This window comes from Symphalangus syndactylus, chromosome 2 (assembly GCF_028878055.3).
Source record: "Symphalangus syndactylus isolate Jambi chromosome 2, NHGRI_mSymSyn1-v2.1_pri, whole genome shotgun sequence".
In the NCBI taxonomy this organism is placed as follows: Eukaryota; Metazoa; Chordata; class Mammalia; order Primates; family Hylobatidae; genus Symphalangus; species Symphalangus syndactylus.
Genome location: NC_072424.2, coordinates 72,863,273 through 72,878,234, shown reverse-complemented (window position 1 = coordinate 72,878,234; position 14,962 = coordinate 72,863,273). Strand labels below are relative to the sequence as shown.

Below are 14,962 nucleotides of genomic sequence, written 5' to 3'. Positions count from 1 at the left end.
AATTACATTTTAATATATTTTTTTCCCAGCAGAAGGGCAATAATTCTTTCAAATATTAAACAATAAGAAATAATGCACTTCACATAAATACAATTTTGAAATAAATTAGCTAGATAATCATCTCACCTTCTTTGCATCAGAGATAAAAGGCTGGTCCAAGTGATGTGTTAGCCCTGTCTATCAAACCTTATGATTCTGTCATTTATATGTTTTGGAATTTTTAAGTATCTGGCATGAGAAAATTCAGTTGGTATAAATCAACAGAGAGAACAGATAAGTGTCAGTGGGGAAGTTATGGAGGTATTTCCTACTTCTGTCAGATGTGCAAGAGTCTTTAATTGACACTGTTTGCAATGAGTTACATGGGAGAGAACTGCAACATACAGAAGAGTTTTATATATTACTATAACGAACGAAAAATCTGTCATCTACTACACACTACTTGATGGGACACATTTTATTTTGTGATGCTAGGAATGATCAAGAGTTACTGAATTTGCCTTTGGTGTAAAATATAGAATTAATTATTACCCTACTCTTTACTAGATATTGATAGGTAAAATTTTGCTTTCCTAAATTGAGAGCGAATTAACATAGATTAGCTTTATAACATCTATTGCACATTTAATGTAAGCTCATGTTTGTATGATTAATGAATATTGAATTTTTTTGTGCTAGGCAAAGTGGTGGGTAGGTCAGCAAATGCCTTTATAGTCAGCAAAGATATATTGCTACACTTACAAGCAAAAGTGTAAAAGGAAAATGCAAATGATTACTCTTAACTTGATGCCTCTTTCAACCAGCATGTAAACAAAAGTAATATATTCTTCCATCTACATGTTTATTTGTCATGATACACATGATACAATACTTTGAAGCAGAATTTAGAAAAGCTAAAATGCTTTAATAACTGTATACATTTCTCCTTTAAAGTAAACAAAACGGTTTGTTTTAAAAAGAACATCAAAATTCCCGATTTATATTAACAACAAGAATTTTGAATGTAGTATTGCAAAAAAGATAATATTGAGAAAATACTCAAAGATTGGGTATGGCCAAGAGCTAAAAATCAATGCTATGGAATGATAGTTTGTTTTGTTGTATTTTTAAGTAAGAAAAATAGGCCAGGGAGAAGATGTCGAAAACATGAACAAGAAAAACAAAACTTAAATATTTGACATATTTAGGACAAGGTATTCTTGATGGATCGTTGTCTCAGCTTGTTTCCTGACCCACATAGTGCCTAATATCAATCAGAGAGAAAGTCTTCTGACTACAACCCCCTTTTACAAGCGTTTCTCCCCAGTGCTCTGTCAATAGAAAGAAAAGCTTTGATTTATTCACTGACAATTATTGGCTATTATATTATTCTTTTCTTGTTCAAAACATTTATTTGGTATTTCTACAAATACAAATTTAAAATTGCAAAGAGAAACCTGAATGTACTGCTTGGTATGGGTGTGTATTCTCTACAGATGCATTCTACTAGCAAAAATTGTTTTCACGGGAATTGAGTATAAAGATACTAAAAATACAGATCTTTGCTGAGGAATTCTGTTATAAGGTAGGTATCTCATAATTCACAGTACACCTGATGCTAACTAATTTTGTGAGATAATGATTAATTTGTTGAATCAACAGAATGTGTTTATATTGAACATTTAGTTTTGCCCAAACGATTACGAAAGTGTCCGTATTCATGTGGGTATTTTGATGTTGTGTGAATATAACTCAGAACACAATGTTAATTCTAAACATTGTCAAGTTTAATGCTGTGTGCTACAAAAGGGTTCAGGTAAAAATTATAAAATACCACTAAATTATTATACATTTTGTCTAATTAAATATAAGCATGCATATATTTGCCAACATTCAATTAATAGTTCTGTTTTAAAAAATTTCATTTAGATGTTAAATATTAAATCCTGAAATTTATATCAAATTCCTATAGTAGATTTTGTAAGAGAAAGGAAATGGATGAAACAGAAGTTATAATGCCTCTATTAATTATTTTCAATTACATTGACTATATCATTTGAATTGCTGGAAATGAAGAATAACTATTTAACCTTTAAATGATTTTCTTCCCGTAGATAAATTTTTATGTATCAATATTACCAGCAAAGAAAATCCTGAAGGATGAGTTTTCAGCTTCTTGTGTTATAGTTTCCCTTTAATTTCAATGTGAAAGGCCAGAATTCCATCTATAATACATGATCTGACAAGAAAAGAAAAACATCTGCAATGATTTCATTTGTGATTCCATTTCCTGCATTGCATTAGATGCAATATAAAACCTTTTACACAAAACATCAAAGTGTTTTGTTTTGATGATTAAAATAAAAAAAATACAGCACTCCCAGGACGAAAACTGATCATATTTCCAACAAGCAGTCTCTGTTTATTTTATCTACCTGAAACATTTGAATCTCCAGATTAAGTAGTTTTGCTAATCGGTTTACATCTCCAAGCAGGCTGTAGTTCCTTAAATATTTATACAGTCTTAATGTACATCATGCTGGTTTTATTAATTTTAACCCCAAAGCCTCTTCTACCAATTACTACTTAATTACTATATTGCTTTTCCTATTGATCGCCTTTGTTCTTTACTACAATATTAAAAAAAAATGGTTGGGGGAGGGTGGAGGCATGAGTCTTAAAACAGCTAAACAAAATACCTCTTGGAATGATTCACTATGCAGGACCTCACTCCTCTGACTCACCTGTCTATCGCAGGCGAACTTTATTGTTTTGGTTTTGCTTTGTTTTTTTCTTAATCCAAAGGCATATGCTTTCTTTTATCCTAAGAAAACAAAATAAAAACTATTTTTGTTTGATGGTGTTGATTTTAGTCTTGATGTACCTTGATAAAAGCACATCAAAGTCATTGAATCATCCTATCTTTCAGCCCATCAGCAAAAGAAAACATGCCTCATAGGAGCTTACTAAAATCCCTCATCCAAAAAAATTTAAAGTATTACCCTGGTGAAATTCATTTAATATTTTATTTTACAAAATGTGTTTGTGAAAAGCATTTGTTTCAAGTGCTAAAGTTTTAAAAATTCTAATATCTTTCTACAATGTGAATTATTTTAGAATGTAAAATTAGACTTGTGAAATGCAACGATTAACACACACACGTATGATTGGAATATTCGCCATTTAACTTTATCTGAAATAGTATCGTTAAATATAACAAGGAAGTTTATTTTTTAAAATTTGTATTTGCCTAAATAATTACAAAGAAATATTTTTCACTACAAATATGAATCCACTTTTAAATCTACCCAAAGGATAAAATTCCGTACTATCATATTTTAGACACTGGGAATTGAAATACTCACTTCTGGTTTCTAAAGAATATAAGTTAAAAATTATACTTATATTTGATATGTTTACTTATAGTTTGGTGATTTTTATCTTTTATACCTATCATTTATCTATTTGCAAGTGAGATATAGAAATATATGCACATGTATATATATCTCACACACGAATCACACTTATTCTTTCACATGTATGTCAATGGATGGACAGTCTGAAACAGTAAGAGTAATAAATTGATACGCACTTTTTTTAAAAAAAGTGATTTATTATTTATTGTTCCTTGTCTTACTAGAAGTCACTGGTTTATATTAGTTGCCAAAGCTTTAAGATAATTTAGTTTAATTTAAAATGACTTTCACTCATTGTTTTTCATACCATTTCAGTTCATCACAATTGTTCTAGCTTTTTAATGGCAGTTCTATTGAACAAGTAAAAACTCAAAATAGATTAAAAAATTTTTTAAATAAATTATACATGAAATACCTGAATTAGGCTTTGTAGTTAACCCTAAACCTTTTTTTTTCAATTTTTAATCCAATTTTTTTTTATTATTATACTTTAGGTTCTGGGATACATGTGCAGAACGTGCAGGTTTGTTACATAGGTATACACGTGCCACGGTGGTTTGCTGCACCCATCAAGCCGTTATCTACATTAACTTTTAGAATAGTTGAGTATTGATTCTACATTGTGTTTTACAGTGATGAAAAATATATATTCTTTATGTTGCCACCAATACATATTGTTTCTAACATTTTAAATAGCATTTAAATGTAAACCCTAAATACTGATACCTGTCCCTAGCACATGGTAGATGCTAAAAGTGTTTGATGCTTATATGCATAAGTCAATAAGTAGGTTCTATAGTACAACTTTTCAATTTATCCTGCTCAACTAACCACAGCACAACTCTCATGGTTTTTATGTAAGTAAACAAGCTCTTAATAATTTTTTTCTTTCTAGTCACCTTGCAGGAATTTGCATGTTATATTTTCCCATGTTTGTTTTATACCTCCAGTGAAAACTCATTTATCCAGCCTCAGCTTACTCAGCTTTCTTGCGTGTCAAGGCATTCAGGACGCTTTCTAGTCCGGACCAAACTACTTTTCTAACTCTTTCCCACTGTTCCCTGGCATGAGTCTTCTCTATTCTTGAGCGAATAATCTGCTAGCTTTCCCTCAAACATATCTAATTTGCTCTTAGCTTAGCATCTTTGTTTCTGTTGAAGCCATTATCTTCTTGCTTCTAACACAAATCACACTCATTATTTAGTCTTTAGATCAAACCCTATCACCCCCAGGAAGCTTTCCCAACCACTGTGGTTTTCTACTTCCATTAGAACCCCGACACTGTGTTATGACTAGACCATTCCTTTGTTTGGAGTTATGATGTATGCTTCTCTTGTCTGTTCAATAGCGACATAAACCCTAGATTTTTGCTGAACACCAGTATGGTATTTGTATGGAGATGCTCAATGTATTTTAGTGAGTAAAATAAGTAGATGTGCTCTGCTGGATAATTAGCTCACATTTCTACTCACTGGAAAAGAGTGAGTAGTTATTTCCAACTGCATAGATACTATGAGGATTTAATTATATTTGTTGACATGGAGCTGGATTTCACCATTGTACAAGGTTCCAATTAATCCAACATATGTAAATGTATGACATTATACCCACACTAAGCCACATGCTGCTATGTTAGGACAAGATTTAAAATCAAAACAAAACCAAACCACTTCCTTTTGCTGAAATATGAAATGGAATTTGTTTTCTTTTCAGAATTTTTTGTTTGTTTTTGAAAATCAGGTATCATTAACACAACAAATGCTCTTCTAGTCTGCATTTTGGTACAAAAAATAAAGATTACATGATAAAAATTTTAAAGCATATCTTATTTTAAAAACTGACAGTCTTAATTTTTCTTTTACAAGGATTTGAAGAGATCAATCATCTATTTTTATATTCTGGAGTTCAGTTGTACACAGAGGACCTCATTGCTTGAACTTTCCTTTTCTTTATACATAGATATTTTTGTAAAATATTCATACGAGATTGTTGACTATAGAACTGTGGCAATCCTCCTGAGTGATCCTCGGAGTTTTTCAGTCAATGAGCTCCATGCGGCTCTGGCAGCATGAGCTACGCTCCATAAATCAGACTAAAACCATTTTATGCTGCCTTTAAAATTACTGCTATCAACAAAACCCATGAGGCTGAATTACTTAATCTATGCAGATGTTGTTAACTGCATTAATTATTTAATTCTGACAATAAAACAGCAGTTACATTTGCCTTAATGTAGACCATTCAGGCTGCTAAGTTTTGAAAGGAAATTTAACGTTATGACCGCTAGATGGGAGTAGACAACTTTTTAAGCTAGGTACAGACAGTTTGAAAATGGTAGTTGCTAAACTTAGATGTAAGGTAATTCTAGGTTACTGTGTTACATTTCTAACCAAAGCTCACGAAATATCTTTTGTTAACTAGTGTAGGTTACATTAAAATTGAATTGCTTTCCTCAAGAACCAAATTGATTTGAGGGAACTTTCTTCTTTGTTGTTAGTATAGTCATTTCTATGATTTCATGATGAATACACGATATAGAAACTTTAATATCTTTATTGACATGAAAACCAATTTCACATACCAGTTAAATAAACACTGGTTCCATAAAGTAAATGGTCCTTTTGAAGTCTGATGGTATTTATTTAATCATATTAATTAGAAATTAACACAAGGAATTGTATAGGTTATTGCTACCTTTAGACTGCTAGTCTAAAGGATTACTTTATGCACATGTGTTGAATATTAAGCTTCTCCAATCAGGCTTGTGCATAAAGCCAGACATGTATAGAAAGCAAAATTATTATTATTTTTTTAACCAGGACATAGTGAACCATGGCAGGACAATGAAATTATAATTGGTTGTAATTAGCACTCTTCAAGCTGTTGATTTTTAAAATTTTTCATTGTTTTTGTTGTTAACCTGCATCTAAATCACACAGGAAGAAAGGTAAAAACTATCTTAGGATATAACACAAAGACGACCAAAATCCATGGATGGCTATTTCAGTTTGAGTGAATATCTCTGAAGCTTACATTTGTGTGTGTGTGTGTGTGTGTGTGTGAAAGCTGGGGGTAGGGCGGTGGATGAACTCTGAAATAAAAGTTTATTTTAAATTGCAATATTTTTCTCAAGAAAAGGGATGTCACTGTAATAGCTACGCTCTTTTTGTTATTGTTGTTATCATTTATAGCTACATAGGGAGTGGGGTCATTAACTTGAGGCAAATGTCACAATTTCTGCAAAAGCTTTGAGCTTTCTTACTTTGCTTTGTTTCAAGAATTGCTGGAAATCTCTCTGATTCTAGCTCCAGTTGTCTTCAGTGAGGCCTGCCACACATGTGAGATGAACATGAAACTGATTATCTTCTTTGTACAATGATAGTCGACATAAAAAAAATTAGATATCCGTTTCTCTTACATATGTCAAAAATAAAAAAATACAGTCTTTCAAATGCATAGTCATACTGTGTAACAAATTGAAATCTCTATGAATTTTTTTTTCTGTGTGCTTGGGTTCACCTCTATTTTTTAAATATGAATTTTTCAATGTCAAAACTTTGCAAAATGTCTGAACAGATATGACAATTGGCACTGTTCTTTCAGGCTTATTTTCTCTATAATGCCAATAGGCTCTTTAACAACCAATTTTCCTCAAGGGCTTACTTTTATAATAACATGTTTTACTTTATTTACATTTGTTTTATACAGAATTTATTACAAACTTAGCTTCTAATAATGTTGTCTTTAAGAAATTGTTCATAAATATAATCTCTTACAGCAGGTTTCTTCCAGTTGATCCTTTAACCACAATTTTCCTCTTTCAGTCTCATCTCACAGTTATCTTTTTGTCAAGTTTACACTAAATCTGCAAAATTACTTGACTTGCACAAATGTTGAATTTTATTCCAATGTTTGTGTTTTTTCTCAAATTAAGTATTATACATTTTAATCTGAGTAAAAATGCCAAAGGAAAAACTATAAACAGTGGTTTTTATGGAAATTGTGAAATTTTAAATAATACAGTAACTATTAACTATGTCTACTATCCTATTAACTTGCAATAATATGTCTTCCAAGTGATGAACAAGAAAAAGTTTCTTTGTAATATAAATAAAATGTGCAATTTCAGAAGAAAGTTCTAAACAGATTTAAATGTCTTCAGTATTCCCTTTAAGAAAGTTGAATTACATAGCATCATTTTTAATAGTAAAAGTAATACTACGACTCTTCAATATATTTTAAAATAAATATTTTCATTCATACACAAGATATAAAAATGCATATTAAATCAGTTTAGGCAACCAAATACATCTCATTAATAGCACCTCATTTTATATGGCTTGAGAGCTTCAAAACATTGATAAATTTATTTCGGAAAAAAATGTAACAACGAGACAAGTTAAAAAGAAAACGTCAATTCAAAAACAGATCTAATTTAATTTTCTTGTTTATAGGACCCTGATGACATATTGGCTACAGAAAATATTTCAGTTATAATTTATATACTTCAACAGAATAAGTAAAAAGTAAAAGATTGTTATTAAATGATTATTTCTTCTTCTTAGCCTTATTTTTCACTAAAATGCAAACAGATTTTTTCAAGTTATTGTGTCTTATATTACTATGTGTAGGATCTTAAATGATGCTCAAATTTTCATCTTTTATGGAAGCATGTTTTGGCACATACTCTGCATCCTGTATTTTCCAGTTAACTAATATTTATTCTTCTTTCTTAGTTGTAAATATCAATGAAGCAAATATATATATATATATATATATATATATATATATATCATACATATTTTGGTATAACTATTTATAGGATATACATTTTAATTTCTATGAAGTATTTCACTTTTTGCATTTATGTAAAAGTTGAGTTGTCTTAAAAGGAACTCCCCTTGTCTCTCTACATGTGTTCTAATGCATTGCCTCTAGCCAGTCATAAAATCTGCAGAAGATACCAAATTGAAATTGCTGGGGACAATTGAGTAAGGCCACATGGGTTTTGACTCTGCTTTTTGTTGTTTGGAAGTGTCCAGTTTGTAAACAATGTGCTAATCCTGGAGACAGGAAGCCATCTTCAATTTAACTATATAAAATACAAATAAAGCCAGGTTATATGTTTCTGTGCAAAGAAAATAAAGGTAAAATAAAAAATAAAAACGAGCTATGAGGGCTTGCTAATTTTTTGCTTATGTTTTACTTATATTTTGTTTTCTTGACTTAAATGTATTATTGCCTAGGAAACTACATAAACTTCTGAGTGTCTCAGTTTCTCTATAAAAATAAAAAAGAAAACACCACCTGCCCTTTCTCTGCCACCCTTGTTTCTTTTTTAATATCACAGAAATATTAGAAGAATTAATGAAATCAGTTTCGCAAAAGCACATTCAGCCCTGGGGTAGAAAATGCTCTGAGGAAATATAACATGATAATATCAAAGAAAATGTCTCTCTAACAACCACAAAAAAGCTATAGGTATGTGTACGAGGGAAACAAAACAACTAGTGTACATACAAAGAAAGCATGTCTTAAGGTATCTAACTTCACTGCCTGCAAACCTGAAGCTCTGGAGGTTCCTCTCTTGTTTGCCAGTTAAGGCTAAGGATTATACAACTTCAATAACTGAAATAGCTTAATTGCTATAAATATTATTTGCCAAAGCTTAACATGAACCTGTTTATTTCCAGTTAAATTAGAGCAAAATTTTATGTTATGAAGAAATAGAATAGACATTGTCTTATGCTTTTGCTATTGGCAGTGGTAACAGCTGTTATATGCTGTTTTGCCTCTTCTGTTTAATGATATGTGTGTGTGTAATTTAAGTATAAGTTATAGGTTTAAATATAACATACGTATCTTAGATGTGTGTAAACTTCAGAAAGTGAGTATATCCAAAAGCTGACCTACTAGATTTTCAATCTATTCATTTTTAAACAAGAACTTTAACAAAATTCGGTATTTCAAAATAAAGTAAATGAAATATAAGACAAGCGTATTCATTGAAATTGACAACCTCAATTACTATGAACATCAAATATACATACCTATAAAATATTGCATAGGAAACATTTAAGATTTATACATATTGATCTAATTAGCCATTTTAGTTTACCCAGTCAAGATACAATCTCACACCCTATTCTGTTAAACAAACAATAAGTAGTGAAAGAGATTTCCCCTTGCCTTCAAAATAAGATATACTACTAATTTTTCATAGCTCCAGAATTTAAATAAGTAAACACATATCGTGTACTGTATTACATTTTATAGTTAGGCTCAGCATATCTCATTTGTAGAGAAATCTTATTCAAATTTCACGGAGTTTAGTGTGAATGAGAACATGAGTACATTACAAAAGTCAAAGGGAACCAAGGTGGAATAAAGCTGTGGCTTCAGCATTTCTAAAGAGAGGAGAATAACCCTTTCTAAACAAGCTTATTTGATTTGGGAATTTTCCAAGCTTGCTTAACATGAACTACATTTTAATTCCAGAATAATCAGCCAGAGGGAATGGTTTTATAGTCGACACATAAGGTTTGAAATACTTGGACTTCCTGCAACTACAGGTTCAAATCCCTGTAGTGCTCCATTCTTCGGTGGTGGCTGAGTTAAGTACCATGCACGTGTATACACATGTGTGAGGGGATTTTTTACAGATGAGGCATCCAAAACGAGAGCATTGGTTGCACCGTGTGAGGATCTCATTGCAATTTTCCAAAGAACAGAGTGTGTGGCTCATGAATGACTGCAGCTTCTGGGAATCTTGCCAAAAACCTAGGGCAACAGAGAGTGTGGCTTTGCTCTAAAGGAGATTAAACTCCCTATTTAAAAGCTCCCTATACTCCACCATTGTGAGGGTTACACGCATTACCTTTTCCATGTTAGATGGTGAGTTAATACACATGCCTAAATGCAATATCTTAATTGTCCTCTCTCTCCTTGTCTGACAGAGTTGGTAGACTTGCCACCACACACAGCATTCAAGGTTATTGATTTTCAACAGCACACACAAAGGCTATTGCAAGGGAAACTATTATATGCACTGGATGGATAATCCTGTAAAAGGCAAAAAGTGAACCATAGGAGTTAGTTTAGTATGAACACAAAAATAAATATTTTTAGTAAGCTAAGGTAATGAGATGAATTTATCTGTGAATCATTTAGTTGCATGTTTTCTAACTATGGCCTGTGACATATCAATATCACCTTTTCACAAGGATTAGATAGGAAAATATGAATAAATCAAAACTTGATACATAAATTGAGCTTATCCCCTGTTATACACTAGTTAAAGTAGTCATATTTATATATCTATAAGGAATTAGACCAACAAAAACTAGCTATGAGATCAACGAAACTATGTCTTTCTAGCTTATCAATCAGCTTATCAATAGCTTATCTATTTAGTCTCAATCAGTATAACCTCTCTCTCTACATATATGTGTGTGTGTGTATGTTTTATATATATATACATATATATAATGAACTTTTATATTGCCCTTATGTATATTTAGTGGAGAAATTTGTTTTATTTAACAAATCATTTAATAAAACCAATTTATTTTACAATATTTAACATTTAACATTTTTGAAATTATTCATAAAGAATGTGAAATAGGAAATAATGAGTAACAAACAATGTTTCTCCTGATGTTGGTGTTTTCTTAATAAAATTTTTATGTTTTTATTTTTGGAGTCACATAATTTAATCATGCTGTGATACTGCAAATGTCTTACATGAAATAAATCATGGAATAAATATGATACAGGCTTCTAACATCCTTTCTTTCTTCTTTTCTCTCTTTCTTTCTTCTCTCTCTCTTTCTTTCTTCTTCTTTTTTTTTTTTTTTTTTTTTTTTTTTTGAGACAGAGTTCCGCTTTTATTGTCCAGGCTGGAATGCAATGGCATGATCTCAGCTCACTGCCACCTCCCCCTCCCTGGTTCAAGCCATTCTCCTGCCTCAGCCTCCCCAGTAGCTGGGATTACAGGGGCGTGCCATCACACCCAGCTAATTTTTGTATTTTTAGTATAGACAGGGTTTCATCATGTTGGTCAAGCTAGTCTCGAACTCCTGACCTCAGGTGAACCGCCCGCCTCAGCCTCCCAAAGTGCTGGGATTACAGGCGTGAACCACCATGCCTGGCTTCTAATTTTTTCTAATTTTTAATAAATCCACTAAATTATTCACCTGAGAAGTAATGTAGTGACATCTCAGCTCACAGAATCCCTATGAATTGCAGTTGATGTAATGAATGCAAATATTCTCTGAAAAATATAAAGTATTGTGAAAGTATGTTTTTTTTTCTAAACTTGGAACTTGTATTAAAATTAACAGCTTTTGAAGCAGCCAAACAAAATAATAAAATGTGACATAAGATAGTGAACGTACAAGTATTCCAATTGAATCATTACATTGTAAAATAAATCATGGTAAATATAGTTAATTTACATTTAGCTTTAAGGGTCTTACTATTGGTGACACAATATGATTTTCCAGAATGTTAGTTTTGTGATTTTTAAAAATCTGGTTGTGGATATAGACTATTAGAACAAGTCTGTGTGTGTGTGTGTGTGTGTGTATGTTTTGTATATATGTATACAAACGTATATATATATATTTTTTTTTTGTACAGAGTTTCATTCTGTCACCCAGGCTGGAGTGCCGTGACATGATCTTCGCTCACTGCAGCCTCTGCCTCCCGGGTTCAAAAGATTTTCATGCCTCAGCCTCGGGAGTAGCTGGGATTACAGGCGCACACAACCACTCCTAGCTCATTTTTTTGGTTGGCACAGCTGGTCTCTAACTCGTGGCCTCAAGTGATCTGCCCGCCTTGGTCTTCCAAAGTGCTGGGATTACAGGTGTAACCTACCATGCCAGGCCTTGAGTATTTTACATTATCATTTTTTACAGAACATTGGTTTGGCGTAGTAGCAAGTTCAAAAGCTCTGAGTGAGACAGACAAGTTTTCAGATTTGTTTCGCCGGTTGCTTTATATACCAAAGGTTTGAAGATATCATGCTACAGGATCCTTAGGGTGTCACTTCGCTAGCCGGAAACCTCTGTGGCTGGCATTGCCTCAGCTCAGGTTTTGTTTGCAGCCTCTGGGCTCCTTCAGCCTCTTTGGCCCAGTAGGCTGCGCTCAATTCGCGCGACCGGCCCAGATCCCATGCCTGCCAAGGGCAAGTCAGATCCAGAGCGGCAACGGGTGTATGAGCAAGAGAACGAGCGTGGGGTCCTGCCCTGGGTCCTGCCCTGCCACTGTGCCCAGCCAGGCACGCCGCACCGGCTGTGGTGTGGCGAGCTGTGGTGGGCTGTGGTGGGCCCGGCAGCTCCCGGAGCCAGCACAGGCGCTGGCTCTGTGTGAAGCTGTGGCTGGACCAGAGGTGCAACAAGCGGCTTTCGCTGCAGGCACCCTCATCTGCACAAGGGAACGTGATGGCACCTGAAAAGTCAGAGATGCCAGGAACTGCAGAGCACCTAAGCGGGTGTTACAGCGTGTCACAGCCCTGGCTCAGGAAGCCCCAAGTTCTGGGCTCCCAGGAGGGCCGTAGCTATTCTCTCCTTCTCGTCACCCGTAACGTGGAAAATGGTTGGGGGCAGGGTAGAGTGTTTCAGCCCTGTTTGTGTTACAGCTCTTTTTTTTTTTTTTTTTTGAGACAGAGTCTTGCTCTGTCGACCAGGCTGGGGTGCAGTGGCGCGATCTCGGCTCACTGCAACCTCTGCCTCGCGGGTTCAAGCGATTCTCCTGCCTCAGCCTCCCGAGTAGCTGGGATTACAGGAACCTGCCACCACGTTCGGCTATTTTTTTTTTTTTTTTTTGGTATTTTTAGTAGAGACGGGGTTTCACAGTGTTAGCCAGAATGGTCTCGATCTCCTGACCTCGTGATCCGCCCACCTCGGCCTCCCAAAGTGCTTGGATTACAGGCGTGAGCCACCGCGCCTGGCCTGTGTTACAGCTCTTTCAGTCCCACCATTCGGTGGGTCCCGAGTTCTTGTCCCGCATCAGGGGAGAATGAGGTATGCAGAATGAGCAAGGCAGAGAGGAGCTTCATTGAGCTACATAATAACTCTCAGGAGACCCAAAGTGGGTAGTTCCTTTCCGCATCCAGGTATTCCAGACGTGTGTCTGAGTCTGGCTTGAGTCCTGGGATTTTTATGGACTCAGAAGGGAGGAAGTACGTGATGATTAGTCCATAGGTGGTCATGGGCAGCCGGAAGAAGCACCATAACTTCTCACTCCAGGCGGTGGACGACTCCACCCAGAACTGGCAGTTCAACCCCAGGCTTCAGACTGTTCCTGGCTTGAAGGTGGGGGTTTTACTGGGTGCCGTTCCTTTCTGCCTAGGAATCTGTCTGCCTCCTGTCATCAACATGCTGTCCATGGTGCTCAGGCTGTTCATGCCAAGGGGTGCCTGCTGGCTCTCTCAACCCTCCTCCCCTCCCCCCACACTCGTCAGAGCTCAAAGTCCAGAGCGGGTCAAGATGGCAGGAGGTTTGCATGGGAGCCCGCCCCGGAGTGCACACACACACCTGGCCAGGTCACACAGCAGCACCTGGGCTCCGCCGCCACCACTTTGCTCTGCACTAGGGTGGGCACTCGGAGTGGGGAGAGGCCAGAGAGTAAGAGCAGGTACTTCTGAGCCTTTAGGGGCCAAGGGTTTCCCAGGACCCCGGGAGCACAGGGATGCCCGGGTCTGAAGCCACAGCTGGATAGCTGCAGCTGCGCCCAGGAGCCTTGGGCTTCCATTCGGCCAACTTGGTAGGGGGCAGGCCTCCCACCTGTTTCTGGCTCCCGCTGGCTCCATGGAGGACACAGCCCTGACCATGCCTCCCCCACTGCAGCTGGCGTCCTGCAGTGGCTTCTCCAGATGGGCCACTGCCATCATCAGTTATTCACAGATGACATAATTATCTATATGTAAAAAACAAAAATATAGAAATAAACTGATTTCTAATAAGAAATGTTACTGAGTTGATTGTATTAAAAATATTAGCATAAATCTCAGTTGCATTTATCTACAGGAGCAAAAACTAAAACAACTATGGGACAATATAATTTTCAAATTATGTTACTTGTAGCTACCTCAGAAACAAAGTAACTTGAAGATTACTAGCATGCTTTTTCTGAAGAAAATAAAAATGTTTTGTTGGAAGCATTAAGTAAGACCTAATTAAATGGACACATATATCAGGTTCTTATATAGGAAGAGTCTATAACCTGTAAATGTCAGTGCTCCCCAAGCTGATTGATAGATTTGATACACTTAACATCAAAATCCCTACAGTTTATTTTGTGTATCATTATCAAGAAGATTCTAAAATTTATAGTAAAGAGGAAGTGCTAGAATTTTCTAAGACAGCCCTGTGAAGAACAGGAAAAGGGAATTGCATCATCAAATATTATAAATTATTATAGTCTTTTGGGAACTAAGAAAACATCAAGTAGTAGAAAACAAAGTCCAGAAACAATCCACATTATGCAGATTTTTGATATATCACAAATTGGGCTTTGTGGTTCTATGTAAATTGATGAAGTTTTAAATGGATGATGCTGATATA

General features: G+C 35.0%; 1 long non-coding RNA gene across 2 annotated transcripts in view; it reads right to left on the bottom strand.

The window, feature by feature from the left end:
* Positions 1-2,723: 2,723 nt before the first annotated feature.
* The window catches only part of LOC134735831 (uncharacterized), a 193,909-nt gene continuing 181,670 nt past the window's right edge, over positions 2,724-14,962 (bottom strand). The window contains exons 3-4 of one of the 2 annotated variants that reach the window (XR_010119358.1): positions 6,658-6,722; positions 2,724-2,803 (exon numbers count right to left, since the gene is read on the bottom strand). This is a non-coding gene — a long non-coding RNA (uncharacterized lncRNA). Of the gene's footprint in view, positions 2,804-5,390; positions 6,723-14,962 lie in introns of those variants that run through there. The other variant, XR_010119357.1, reaches the window with a different exon arrangement.